Source organism: Mustela nivalis (assembly GCF_964662115.1).
Source record: "Mustela nivalis genome assembly, chromosome: 13".
NCBI classification, from domain to species: Eukaryota; Metazoa; Chordata; class Mammalia; order Carnivora; family Mustelidae; genus Mustela; species Mustela nivalis.
This window is the reverse complement of record NC_139032.1, coordinates 60,140,274-60,155,245: the sequence shown is the minus strand read 5'-3', so window position 1 is coordinate 60,155,245 and position 14,972 is coordinate 60,140,274. Positions and strand designations below refer to the sequence as shown.

General features: G+C 48.6%; 1 protein-coding gene across 3 annotated transcripts in view; it reads right to left on the bottom strand.

Moving 5' to 3' along the window:
• The window catches only part of FRMPD1 (FERM and PDZ domain containing 1), a 92,560-nt gene extending 84,001 nt beyond the window's left edge, over window positions 1-8,559 (bottom strand). For all 3 annotated transcript variants that reach the window (XM_082694814.1, XM_082694813.1, XM_082694815.1), the window contains exon 1: window positions 8,412-8,559. The gene's annotated coding sequence lies outside the window, so the exon portion shown is untranslated. The remainder of the gene's footprint in view (window positions 1-8,411) is intronic.
• Between the last annotated feature and the right edge of the window lie 6,413 nt (window positions 8,560-14,972).

The following is a 14,972-nucleotide window of genomic DNA, read 5'->3' as shown; positions in this document are numbered from 1 at the left end:
AGGAGGGGGGGCAATCTGGAGTCCTAGGGGAGGGGGGACATGATTGAGGGTACTTTCGGTGCACTGCTCTATGCCAGTCCCTCCTGGAAACCTTCCTGGATCTCACCCAAGGCATGGCCAGCCCTCACCAGGGCTCCCATGAGTCTTTGCACCACACAGCACCCTGCCCTCCACTGACTTGCTGCTGGCTGCAGGCGGGGCAGGGCTGTTTGAGTCATCCGTCTCCTCCCTCCTCCCCACTCCTTCCTGCCCCCATCCCTGCACACACCTTTCTCAGCAAAGCACACAGACCTGAGAGGAGCAGCGTGAAGGAGGACGCTCTGGGCAGGTATGAACCCCGAGCAGAGCCTGGAGGTGCTCAGGGCTAGACCCCCCCTCGGGCGGCCATCCTCCTGTGGCTTCTCCTCAGCTCCAGCACCAGCTTCTCCAGACCCAACACTCCCACCGGCCCTAGGCCTTTTTTGCCCTCTGGCATGTTGAATGCAAACAAAGTGATCCTATTTGGAGAAAAGTCTATTTTACTGGCATTGCATTTGGATGCCCCATCAGCCCACAGTGACTTAAGACTCCAGGTAAAGGGCCGGACAGGCTACCTAAAAAAGATCATGCTCCAACACACTCCGAAAGCTGCGAAGACACATTTCCTGGTCTTTCGCAGAAAGAGAGATGTACTTGGGTGCTGAGAATGTAAATAATTTGCTTCAAGTTCAATGAGCCAATCTCAGACTGAATTGGAGGGAAGATGGAAGGACATTGGCTCTTCCGCTCTGAGTCCCTTCTCTATCCAGAGCACGTTCACTATGGGATCTCCCCTAAGCCTAAGAACTGGTCATGAATATTTTAATAGCCACAGCTTCTCCTTCCCATTGATAAAAACTCCACTGACCGGCCAGGGCCTGGCAGTGAGGACCGAAGGACCAGAAAGACCAGCCACATCTGCAGGACACAGCCCCACAGAGCAGTAGCCACCATCCTGAAGAAAGGAAGACATGTGAAACCTGCAGAATGAAAACCTGAGGCTGGGGATCCTGGACAGCTGGGTTCGAATACAGGCCAGAGAAGACAGTCACATAAGGAGAGAAAGCAGAAAGCCAAAGGCTGAATGGTGGCCCCCTGAGAACCATGTCCACACCCCAATCCCAGAATCTATAAATGTTACCTTAACTGGCAAAAGGATCTTTGCAGATAAAAGTAAGTGGAGGGTCTTGGTGAGGAGCTTAGCCTGGTTTATCCAGGTGGGCCCTAAATGCAATGACAAGGGTCCTTATAAGAGTGAGGCAGGGGGAGATTTGACACAGACAGAAGGAGGCCATGGGACTAGGAAGGCAGGGCTGGCAGTGGTGGCCACAAGTCAAGGAACGCCGGCAGCCACCAGAAGCTGGAAGAGGCAGAGAAAAAATTCCTTCCTTAGAGCCTTCCAAGGGGGTGCAACCCTGATGACCCCTTGACTTCAGATTTCTGGACTCCAGGACTGTCAGAGAACACACATCTGTTGTTTTCAGCCGAGGCTGCCATGATCTGTGACTGCAGCCACGGAAGACTAATACAGTGCCTGAGAAGTTATGACTGATGAGGGATCTGGGTCCCAGAGAGGGGACCACCTCACCCAGAGCCACTCCACCTCAGCCACTAGTCCCGGACACTCTCCTCTACATCCCACCAGCGTGCAGGCGGTTCTCCAGCAAACTCTAGGGGGTGTCCACGGGGAACCTAACCAGGTCTCAGGTCATGCTGATTGCCAAAAAAACCAGACTCTGAAGTGAGGTCGTCACGGTCTTGCTCCCTTCCACGCTGGTCAGGCTCACCTGCATGGCCATTGTGTCCAATTCTTTGCTCTGCCTTTTTCAGGGGACTGGATAAACGGGATGTTCTGATTTAAGAAGTGAAGCCTCGGGGACCTGTCTTTGTCCAAATGGCTTAAACGGCCATTATGGGGAAGAAGTGATGGATTTTTGTGTGGGGCTTCAAAGGGCAGAATCGAGGCCAATGGAGTAGCCACAACCTGGAGAGAGAGTCTAGTTCAACATAATGTAGAACTTTCTAATAATCAGAGCCAACTGACAATGGAAGAGAAATGCCTCGGGGATTGGCAGGTCCAAGCAAAAAGAGACTGGGTGTGCTAGGGGAATTCCTGCACCAGAAAGGGCTATAGCTGATCATCTCCGGAGTTGGCAACTCTGTTTGGAGGTCTATGACTGTTGGTTAAAATATCCTGTACAGTATTTCTCATGAGTCTGGGCTTTTGGCATATAGATGGGGAGTGCTCTAAGGAACTTATTACACAGCCTTTGTGGCAACAAAAAACTAAATAACTGCAACCATCCAGAAATGAGCTCAGAAAAGAAATTATTCTTCCTGATCCTGTATACAAATGTCTCTGACACCCAGCAGAAGAAAGAGGGAAAGCATGTATGTCCATATGGACATCACCCTTTAACCTAACCAGAAGCCAAAAGCTTATGCCCCCCGTACCAAGGGAGCTTTGGGCTTGATGTCCTTCTCCAGGGATAATCAGAAAGAACAGAGACTCCATGTTTATTTTCATAACTGCTTTTCCTTTTGCATTCTTCTGAATTCTACATTTGGAACAAAGAAAACAACAAAGCAGTACCACAGAGGCTTACCTATGTTACCACTCAAAACTTAGTTTTGGAGGGGGTCTTTGTGGGGGGAGGAGGGGTATGGTTATCACTGGTTGTAACAAGTGCTAGGGTACACCCTACATTCTGGATACTCAGAGGACAGGAAGCCAGCATTTCTCGTCTGCCTGCACATCTGTCTTCTCTTAAGTCAAAATCTCAGAGAACTAAGCACTGTTACATCCGGATGAATTCCTCTGAAGCTCTTTCCGTTCAGGATTTTGAAAATTTGCCATGTTACCCTTTCACTGAAATGGCTGCGCTTCTCAGATCATTCCTCAAGAGAGGTCAAAGCAATAGACTTTCGTATTTTTAGATTTACCATATTTCATATTTTTAGATTAGCTTGTAATTAGTGTCTTCACCCCCCCACCACCAACTTTTTCTAAAAAAGTACCAGTGTTAAGTACACACATCATTTATCAGCCAGTTTGTGAACCACTTCTAACCACTTCTAACCATACCACTTCTAACCACTGGCAAAAGCGTCTCCAAACATCAAGTCCCTGAAAATACTGGGTCACTTCAGTGAAATTAATGGTTACTGCCCTCACACCACCTGGCCAAGCACCAAATAGGGCTTTCCATTGTCCTTCAGGCAGATAGTTCATTATTAAAAAAAACAAAACAAAACTCATATTTGCAGGGCTGCATAATGTAATTTGTAGTTACCCAAAGACAGCATTATTCTTCTATGAAAGCATATTAAGTTTGGTACATATCTTACACTATAGTAGAAGTACGGCTAAAACAGCTGTGCATAAATCAAAATTTTATATACTGAATGGTGTTAAGTTCATGGTCATGTTTGGTATTTGAAAGCCATTCCAGATCTTTCGGTAAGGTAAAACATCCTTTTATGATATAAATAATTATTGATAAGTTTATCTAGCTTGGAGGTTCATTTTTTACATAGTATATCAATTAAAAATAGGCCGTATCGGAAAGCTAAATTCAAAATTCAGACTCACGTTTGAAGTGACATCACCTCTTCATCGAAAGAAAGACCTACATTTCAAGGCATCAGAATGTCTCAAGTGAGTTCAGCTGGGGACCCCAAGCCCTGAGCATCAGCATCGTGTTCCTGGCATGACTTCAAACCATTTCAGATCTCAGGGAAATCGCAGGCTTTTGTCAATCCATTACAGCAAACACGTATCAAGCTTGCACTGGGGCTAGGCTCTGTGAGAAGGGCTGTGGGGCAGACGTCAGAGGGACATTGTGTCTGGCCTCCCAGGGACTTCTCAAGGCCATGGCCACAAGCGAAAGTGACCACATCCTCCATGGTTGATGGTGATGGCTTCCCTATGAGCGGTACTGAATGCGGCGGGAGCTCAGGGAAAGATGAGAATCCTGGGATGAGGGGGTCCGGAAGACAGCTGCTAGGGCAAACAGGGTTTGAGCTGGGCCCTCTGGTGTGGGCTTGACCACCAGGGCTGAGGTACATGCAGGCAGAGGGGCCAGATGGAGAGGCAAACGCTGGAGGGATTAAGTGTGGAGGACACAGTGGGGGCGGGGGGATGGTGGAGAGAACTGATGGAGACAGCCCGTCATGTCTGCAAGCCTGAGGACTCAGGACTTCGTTATCCATCCACAGGAGACCCCACTGCAGGTCTCTGGGCCATACATTACACAAAACAGAGGGCTGATGTTCACAGAGAGAATGGAAATGTGGGGACATGTTTGAGAGAGGTTTTGCAAGTAAAAAGGACAGGACTTGGTGAGTGACTGGATTTCAGCCAAGAGGGATCAAGGGAGAGAGTAAGGTTGTAGGTGACTATGTGGTGCCCACCGCCCCACCCCACCCGCAGTGCCATGGAATTTCCAGCGTGGGAGTGGGAGGATGCTCGCCAGAGGGTATCACACAGCGGGTGGGCAAGGCTGGCTTTGGTGACACTAGGCATATTTCCACTTTGCACATGAGTGAGCATTCCAGGGGGCACTACTCTTCAGGGCTTGCAGTGAGAAGAGATGGGGGGAAGGGAGAAGAGGTGAGGGAGAGAGGGACAAACAGGAAAGGAGGAAGGGGCAGGAGCGGGAGGACCAGAAAAGGAGAGATGAAGGGAGAAAGGAAAAGAGATCTTAAAGAAGTGGATCTACAGTGGGATGTTCCCAAAAGTGGGCAGCAGCTCACCACGCCACTCTGGGCCTGACCTGGCAGGGAAGGGTACTGTGGCTGGCTGCATGTTCCTCTTTTCAGGACTCCTAAAACCTAGTTTTGTACTGAAATAGCAGAGAACCCGCTCTGGTGTCTCCCAGTAACTATGGGGGTAATATCCACACACACAGCCTGTCTGGTCACAGAACACACAAAGCCTTTCAGGCCTCTGAGCCTTTGCATTTGCTGTTCCCTCCTTCACCATCACCCCACCCTCTTAATTTAACTTTCACTTGGTGCTTGCTACATACCTGGTACTATTTCAAGTACATTACATATATCAATTCATTTAACTCCCAAACAACTCTATCAAGTAGGGTTATTATGCCCAGTTTATGGGGAAGAAACTGAAATCCCGGAGATTAAATAACCTGACAGTAGAATAAACTTAATTGTCAGTGGGGCCGATATTCAAATCCAGACGCTGCGGCCCAGAGTCTGCATCCTCACGCCAAAGCCGCACAGCTTCTTACTGACCTGGACTGCGCCCCACCCCTGCCCCCCAGCTCTCGTCCCAACTGGCTCTTTCTCTCCTTCAGCTCCCACTGACTCAGGCAGGCCCTCCTCGACCACCCCCAGCACCTTCTCTCACTTTACCCTGCTCATTTCCTTCTCAGCTCTTAGCCAGCCTGCAATTTATTCATGGGTTTACTCGTTCATGTTTCTCCCACTAGAATATAAACTCCAGGAAGGCAGGAATCTTCTCTTTGGGTCCAGTGTGTTTCTGCAGCACCTAGAAAGGTTGCCTGGCACAGAGAAGGTGTTCTATGAGTAAGTGTTGCATGAACAAATGCAGGACAGTATTACGGTGGCCTCATGGTGTACACAGGTTCATAAAGTACTGCAATGTCCTTCTTCACCCTCCTATCCTAGTCTCCTCCTTGGTACTATAAATCCCCAGCAACCCACACTAAGGCAGATGGTTCCCAGCATACATGGACAATGCCGATGTATTTATAACTGTGTCTGACTGTCAAATCCCCCCACCTGGGTCCTTGAGCACACAGTGATAAACTTGTGGGAGGCAGGGATTGCGTGTTCTGAGTAAACCTCCCTGTGGCCTCCCACCACCTAACAGTATTTACAGGGCATTGTCTGTGGTTGATGTCAGTGTCTGATGTGAGCACCCCTGAAGAACAAAAACCCCCTGCTCCTGAATCAGGATGTACCTCGAATACAAATTGCCCTGGCACAGGACCTCCAGTCCGATTGTGAGGTTCCAAGTCAATACCTATGCTAAAACAAAAGGCACCATTCATTTACTTCAGTGGAGACTAGCAACACTTACGGAGCTTGCCTGTGAACACTCTAATAAAAGAAACTATTATTAAATATCTATCATTGTGCAAACACTGTTAGGCACTTTACACATGATCTCATTTAAACGTGTGCATTTGGAATTATTATTCCCCCTTTACAAATTGCAAAAAGGAAGTTCAGAAGCCCAATATCCCCAAACCAGTGTCAATTCGAGCCCAAGTTGGGAGCCTCCTGAGCCTCTCCCCACTGTCCTCTGCTCTAAAGTGCTCTGCCTCCTCCTTGCTCCCACCTGACCCGGTGTTCTCCATCTGGCTCCTGAGCTTTCCGGATCCTGTAGCTCCGCTCACACCAGTTCCTCGACCTAAAGTGGGCTTTCCACTTTCCACCACCTGTTGAAATCCTCTTCTTCCTTCCACCTTCTGTGGTGCAGTCTTCCCCATTGTCCCCAGTTCGAATGTGCCCTCCTCAGTGTCCCCAGAGATGCCCAGTAATAACTCCCAGAATGCCTGTAGTATATTCCTCCTTCTTCCTCACTAGACCCTGAGCTCCTGGAGGGAAGGGCCTACCGGTATTTTTCCTATTTGTTTCCTCCTGAATGAGTGGTGAGACAGTGCTTGTTGAACCCCTGAAGAAGGGAGAGGGAAAGGACAAGGGATATTCTACTGCACCTGACCCATCAAAGGCTCTGGACAAATTAACTTCAGCTACACAGTACGGCTGGGGAAAGGCAAACCTATGTACTACAACTCTGGCATGTTCCTGCCCTAGTCACAAAGCACGCTCTTACTAGTTCTCTGATTTCATAAAGCTTGAAACTCAAAACCAGGAAGTCAAGGAAGGAAATAAAATAATAAAATCACTTCCATAAGAACCCTTTCATAGTAATGGATTTCACCCACACACTGAGGAAACGCTAATTGCAGCCCAAGGGGGACAAATTGGGCAAAAAGAACAAAGCTCACCTTCTAGGAGGTCAGCTAACTACCCCATGCTTGTTCTGCCACAGCTGCACCAGAATGTACCCATCATGGAAAATATGGACTTGGCCAAACCGTAGGCCTCTCCAACTATGCCCTGTTGAACACCCGCTAAAGAACGCCTGATTTAGAGTGATTTTCTATGTCATCTTGATTGGAAAGCATCACTTTAGAAATAAGTAGATGTTGGCCTCTCTGCCAGGACCCCTACAACAGTGCCTTATTTATTTTTTTCCCCAAACAACTATTTTGAGGTTTTCACAAAAATAACCGACTCACAAACAGAAATGCTTCCTGATCTATAAGCCACTCTGAAAACAAATCATTATGCTGTTGAATATTTTATGATGGTCCAAAGCACTGAAGGAGGAAAGGCCAACATTCACCAATCCTTGCCATGTCTATTTCGGGACTCCCAAAGCACACCGCAAATGCCTCCTTTATTTTCTAAACTCCGATTTGCAAGCACTGGGTGGATGTTTAGTCAAAGAGTTCCTCTACCCAAACTAATCGTAAATGGAGAGACCTGGAAGATTCTACTTCTCCAGACTTTACGGCGAAAGGGCCACAACCATCATCTAGTGCACATTCCTCCCTCCCCACTTCGTGGGGGTGGGGGTGGGGGCGGCAAAACCAGAACAGGGGACTTGCCGAAGGTCACACAATCAATGGATGGCAGAGGGGTCACCAGAAGCCAGGGCCCAGACTCCTAGCTCTGGGAGCATCCTCTATTCCCAGAGATTGGCTCAACAACCCCCCTACAACTCAGCCAAAACTGCAGCTGGTTAGCGACGGGATCCACCTCCCCCTCCACCCCGCACCACCGCCCCAGGCCCAGATTGATCTCAGTGGGTTCCTCCCCCGCCCCAAGGAACCCTGGAGCTGAGACACTCAGGGTTGCCCCTGACTCACAAAATGGCAACACAGGCGTGCACTTCAGATGACCATCGCCGGGGAACCCATCCTAGTCCAGGTGTGGCCATCGAGACGGGGCAGGGCTGGCTGGTCCGAGGTCACTCAGAAAGTTGGCGCTGGCCGTGGCCGCACCTGAACCCAGGTCTCCCGCCTCCCGGTTTGCCGCTCTTTGCACTCCACCATGCAGATCTCAAAAACTTAAGCAACACAGTGATACTGTGAGAGATTTAACCGTTGCAGGCCCTGAGCGAGCCCGCGGACGCGCCTCCCACAGCGATGGGAACACGAGGACTGGAGGCGGGCGCGGGTCACCCGGGGCCGGCGGTGCAAACGGAGCGCACGGCGGAGGGCGGCGCGGAGGAAGCCGAGGGACAGGCAGCCTGCCGCTCCCGGAGGCGCAGGCCCGGGGCGTAGACCGTCAGTCCCCCCCAAAACTTTGCGGCGCCGGGACCTCACCCTTACCTGCAGAGGAGGCGCCGCCCGCGCGGACGCGGACTGGGAGAGCTGACGCTTTCAGCGAGGGGCGGCCCCGCCCGGCGGCGGGCACGGACGCGGGCAAGGCTCGGGCAAGCGGCTCGGCTCGGGCTCGGCTCGGGCTCCGCCTCCCGCGCCGCGGCTGCAGCCGGAGGGGGGAGCGCAGGGCCCGGCCGCGCCCGCGCCGTCTGGTCGCGGCAGGTGCTGAGGCTGCAGCTGCGGGGCCGCCAGCTGCCGGCGTCGCGACCCTCGGCCCGGGGGAGGAGCCCCGCGCGCCGCCTCCGCGGGCCCCGAGGTCCCGGCCCGCCGCAGTGGGCGGTCCCGCTCCCACCCGGGCCCTGCCTCCGCCGGCCTCCCGCGGCTCCCCACCTGGGCGCGCAGCGTCCACCGAGTACCCACGGGGAGACTGAGGCTGGGAGAGGAAAGGGGCTCCCCCAAGGTCACCCAGCCCGGAGGCGGTGGGGCCGGAGCTGGAATCCAGAAGAGTCCCAACGAAAGACCTCCTTCTCACCCCACCCCTCCTCTGGCTGACATACCGCAAGGCCTCTCAAAGAACTCCCAACTAGGAGGGACTGGGGGTGGGGGGGGATGCAGATGACCCCAACTTGCCCTCCTCTCAGCAGAAGGAGCCAAGGGCTGTGGGAGGATGAAGAGGTGGACCCACTTGGGCACTACGGCCCTCATCCCTGATCGCTGAGGTCCCTCAGCTTTCCTAAACCTCTCGAACCACTCCTTCTTGGTCCCCTTGCGGGACCCTCAAATCCCAAAGCCCTAAAATGCTGGGGTACCCTGGAACTGTGCACTCAGCCCCCTTCTGACTTCCTGGGCCATCTTAACCACTCTTCTGGCTCCTGTTCTATCACCTCTCTATACATCGGACCCAAACCCATGCCTCTGCCTGAGAACTCTTCTCCTTGCTGAAGAATCTTCTCCACACGACGTTCGACACTGGAGATACAACTTCAAATAAAGCACTATAATGCCTTCTCGAATATACTGTCTAAACGGCTATTAATCAACACACTTCTAACAAGAATGTGATCCCAGGCTGCCAGGGAGGGGCACCTGCATTGGCTGAGAGACAGAAGAAGGCCTCTTGGAGAGCATGCCGGCTCTACAGAAACTGGGAAAGGCCAAGGAGGTTGGCGGTCAAAGGGAGGAGTCTGGAGAGAGCTTTCTAGGCAGAGGCCACAGGAGCAAAGACCCAAGGATGAGAGGGATCCCCTTGAGGGAAGGATGGGAGCTGAGAGCTGAAGCAGGGCTGGAAGTTTTGAGTAGGGAAGGGCCCCATCAGGTTGGAATGTTAGGTCATTCTGGTGATGGAATGGAGCACAAATGTATAGTAATATGGGTGTCCATCAAAAAAAACGAAAAAAAAAAAAATAGCATTGTAGGAGTTGTAACATGCCTGGCCCACCTGAAGAAAGGCACTTGGCCCCTACCTCCTCTCTACCTTTTACTTCCAAATCCAGGTTTCTATTCAAAACTTCTCTCCTCAGAGGCTCTTTGTCTTTGAAAGGCCTCCTAGCTACCTACAAGATCTATTTTCCCTCAGTGCCTCAAAGATTTGTCTTCTCTCAGTGCCCCAGCTCCTTTGTCACCCAGATCCATGGGCTGAGTTAGCCCTTCACTCCTGAGGGTCAGCTTCCCGTCTCCCGCTTCCTGCCTCCACTGTAGATACAGTGTCCTAAACTCTGCCTCAGAATAAGCATCATTCAGGAAAGTCGACAAAATATGGAAAATTCTGAAGCCATGGTGGAAATAAAGTAAGCTTCTAAAAAATTCAGTGTAGTACCTATCCACATTATTTCTTACAACTCCATGTAAATCTATAATTATCTCTAAATAGAGTTTAATTTTTTAAGATTATGTGTTGTAGATAAAGATTAAGAACCAGGGGTGCCTGGGTGGCTCAGCGGGTTAAGCCTCTGCCTTCGGCTCGGGTTGTGATCTCAGAATCATAGGATCGAGCCCCACATCGGGCTCTCTGCTCGGCGGGGAGCCTGCTTCTCCCTCTCTTTCTCTGCCTGACTCTCTGCCTACCTGTGATCTCTGTCTGTCAAATAAATAAATAATATCTTAAAAAAAAAAAAAAGAACCAAATTACTTTCCCTAATGCAGATTATCAAAGACTGAAGAGGGCACTTGTCGGAAAGGAAAACAAAAACTCACCCCTCTTGTCCTGAGTACAAATTTCTCACACGGAATTGTGCCCTGTCCCTCTCCATTTCGTAGCTGCCCCTACCAGAAACATCTGCCTCTTCAGGAGCTTTAATGCATAAGCAATTTCACCTTTTGGCTCCTGCCGCTCTCTGCCCAGGTTCCCATTCTGGTTACTTTTCTCCCTCAGCCTTCCTTGTCTGCTGGCTGGTTAAATGCAAACGTTGTTCATGTCTCTTCTTGGTCTCTTTTGTCTCTTCTCTCTCACTGAGCAGAGCAGATGTATGGCTTCAGCCTAGACCTTCTTCTGTGCTTCAGACCCAGAGACCTAATTGCCTGTCGGACATCTCGTGAATCCTCTTCAGATGCCCCAGTCCCCAAAGAGCCAAAACCAATCTCACAACTTTTGCCTAAATTACTGCTTCTGCATGGCTTCTGTATCTCAAATGGTAGTGGCCCTGAAACCAAAACCAAAGGGAATGTTCTAGACTCTTCCTGCTTCCCGGTACTCAAACCCTCCTGGGCACTGAGTTGAGTCAACTCTGTCTCCATAACACCGCTTATCCACGTCTCCTCTTCATCTTGCTAGCTGCCTGGGCCTTACTTATATATAGTTGGAGCCTCACCATTTCTCAGTGAAGCCGTAGTAAAAATGCCTCTAGTCTAGCTGATTTGCGATTCATCTTCCTCATGCTGCCAAGGATCTTTTCAAAACATGAACCTGACAAATCACTCTCCGGCTCAAGATACCTCCATTGTTTCTTCCTGGCCCTGTGATAAAATCCTAAATGCTTGGCATGGCATGAAGCCCTCAGTAATCTGACCCCATCTAGATGTCACAGCCCCATCTAGATGTCACCCTATTACCTCATGCCAAATCCCAGGGCACAACATATTTCACAAGAGTAAAACTAGTTATAACTTTTTTTTAAGATTTTATTTATTTACTTGACAGAGAGAGGCACAGCGAGAGAGGGAATACAAGCAGGGGGAGTGGGAGAGGGAGAAGAAGGCTCCCCGCTGAGCAGGGAGCCTGATGCGGGGCTCCATCCCAGGACCCGGAATCATGACCTGAGCCGAAGGCAGATGCTTAACAACTGAGCCACCTAGGCGCCCTAAAATAGCTATAATTTATTAACTTAATACTATGTGCCAGGCACTGTTTTAAGTGCTTTACACATAATAGTTTACACAATGAAAGACATGAAGCATAGTGCTAAAAAATACGGTCCCAGCCAAACCGCCCTTCCTTAAACCCTAGCATAGCCAGCCACTTGTTAACCTGTGTCAACTCCAGCAAGTTCTAGAGAGTCCCTCAGTTTTTTTCACAGAGGGAAACTGAGGCTCCAGGCAGTGACGCCGTTGACCTTAAGATTCTGAAGCCCAACAATAGTAGTGCTGGGCCGCACCCAGGATTCTAGATCCCCCCCACCCCCAGCTAAGTGCTTTGCAGAAGTTAATGCCTGACCCAGGGTGGCTTCCTCCTTTCCAGGCTTTTCCTACAACTTGTCAAATTCTTCCTCCTCTAAATCCTCTCCGAGGTCTTCCCCAGCCCCTCCTTTGTGGCTGGGCTACTTTTCAAATAAAGCACCAAGCACACCGCATTACAATAATTTATTTACATGTCTGCCTTCCCGAAGCCTCCTTGAGAAAGACGACTACCTTATTTATTTTTGTCTTCCTAGGACTCTATAGATATTTGTTGAATGAAAAAATAAATCGATGAATAAAATATACAGAAGTTTCTCAAAAGAACTTTACCCTAAAAGCTGTCATTTCAATCTAGATCACTTTTAATCTCTGTTTTTGTCACTCTGAAGTCCTTTTTGGTGACAGGATACCATCAAATGATCCAATATTAACACAGAACAAGATACAGCAAGACTGCAATTTCTCATATGGCTATTTGATCACGCCTTGTCCCTCTCGGATGTCTCTCCTTTTTTTAGTGACACTATGTAATAACCCATAATGAGAAGCTGTGCTGCATCCTAATGAGACTTCCTGACTAAAACATCTGAGGTTTGGATTTATTTCCCATAAGTACCATTTCAGCTAAAAGTTTTGCTTTCTCTATGGTATGAGTGTGCCATTTGTTATCTGCTAAGTGCCCATACCTTCCCCTTATCTGTATTAATCTCCTTTGCATTCAAATACTTCTGAGAGCTGACTTAATAGTTAGCTTTTCTATACAATTTCCTTCTTGGAATACCTAACTCTTCATGACTTTATATCTATTGTTCCCAAAATAGAATCGTTTACTGCTTCAAATTTCAGCTTTACTGTCTGTAGTGATTTAGGACAAGTTTTTGCTCTTCTGTGGAATGATCAAATTCCATACGGCTAAAAAAAAAAAAAAAAAAAAAATTTAAACCTGTCTCTGTTATTTGGTAGGGAGTAACATTTTGAAAGGAGACGTTAGAAACTTCTATTTTGTATACCAGAACATAAGTGCGTTGGCCATTTTAAGGCCTTCATATCAAATTAATGAGAAGCAGTGCAGGTGAAAAAATGAACAGTGGTCTGGGAAACAGGAGAGAAAAAAAAAGGAGTCTGATACCATTTTGGTACTTGCCCCCAAGTCCCCTCACTCTTCAGGCTCCAGAGGAGAAGAGAAAGACACCGAATGATCTTCAAGGTTCTTTTAGACCTAAAATGACACGATTCCTTAAGGGCCTCCAAAAGGCCATTCATCCAACATCATTGACCACCTACTATGGACTCATGCCTTTTTTTTTTTTAATTTTTTATAAACATATATTTTTATCCCCAGGGGTACAGGTCTGTGAATCGCCAGGTTTACACACTTCACAGCACTCACCAAAGCACATACCCTCCCCAATGTCCATAACCCCACCCCCCTTCTCCCAACCCCCCTCCCCCCAGCAACCCTCAGTTTGTTTTGTGAGATTAAGTGGACTCATGCCTTTTGATGTACCGCAGCATTAACACAAATTCAACTGGATGGGGAATGGCATGGTTTGGTTATAAGTGTTATTATACCACAAAAACCAAGTACATATCTTTACTATTCAAGACCTACTGAATCCTGAACTATAACAAAGACAGTTTCTTTGAGACCAAGGTGAGCCAGGACTCATGGACGTTGGAGTACTGCAGGTAGAGCATTAGAAATAGCCCTGTATGAGATCCAAGGCTACACTTGTGGCAAGGTGCTTGTAGAAAAGCAGAGCTTTAAAGTTCTAGAACCCAGTTCTGTCCCTATCCTGCTGTGTGGCTTGGGGAATGTCAGTCACATCACCTCTCTGAGCTACTGCCTCTTCTTCTGGAAAAGGAGAGAATGATACCTTATAGACCGAGCTCCCTGAGCTCCAAACCAAAAGATGGTTTGAGATTAAGGAAGCTAACTCGTGACCTAGTCAGAGAGAGCGGTCTGGCTGTTCTCTGCAAAAGAAACGGCGCTTATCATGAGGATTATATTACCTCTTGAGAACAAGTTAACTGTTGCTCTACAGAGAGAAACGATGACATAAAAACAACATGTTCTTACTCCCAAGATTCTAGGACACAGAAGCGGACATTCACTGCTCGCTTCTTAAAAACGAACTGTCCAGCTCACTGTAAAATACAGCAAATAGGGAGTTAGAGGAGACAGTCCATTTTCTGTGTATTAGTGAAGAGAGCCCCATCTCCCAGTACCCTCCAAACTGTGTCTGATCACTTACCCCAGTCATGTCCCTAAAGATGACCCATTTTTACTTTTTTTAGGAGGGGTGGGGGATCGGGATGTGGCAAGCATGTCTCCTTTCTGGACTGCTTCCTCAGCTCTCCTGGTCAGCCTTGTCTGCTTGCATTTCTTTCCCTCTCCCTAATCACCGTCTCTGCTTCTTGATAAAATTGATATTCTAATCTCTTGTTCATGGCAATGGACTTCATGATAGGGTTGGCAACAGAGGGAAAGGATCGGATAGAGCTGGGAAGGATTATCACAATTTTTAAAAAATATTTGAGTTCTTTATGTCTCCTGTCAGACAAGCTTTTAATCTCATTCCTCAGATGATAAATCTTTCAGTGTTCGGCTTTGAAAATAGAAGAGTGACTTCAGCAGCTTTTTCCTTTTAATTCTTTTAAAAATTCTCTATTTCTCTGTTGGTTCAGCTATTGGAAGATCAGTTCCAATGGCATGCCCTTGAGGTTGCGGCAGGGTCTAGCATGGCCCTCCTCAGTCTTGCCACTACATCTGTTCTGATTAACACACGCTCCATTCTGCTCTGAATCTGTTGCTCAGGTCCCCCACAGCCCAACAGGCAGATGCCACCATCCCACCATCATCATTTTCTTCAGTTCCTTTACTTTTCATAGCATTTTACTGTTTATAAAACACCAGACAAAGTAATCATCTCATTGTATTCTCTCAATAGCTCCTGA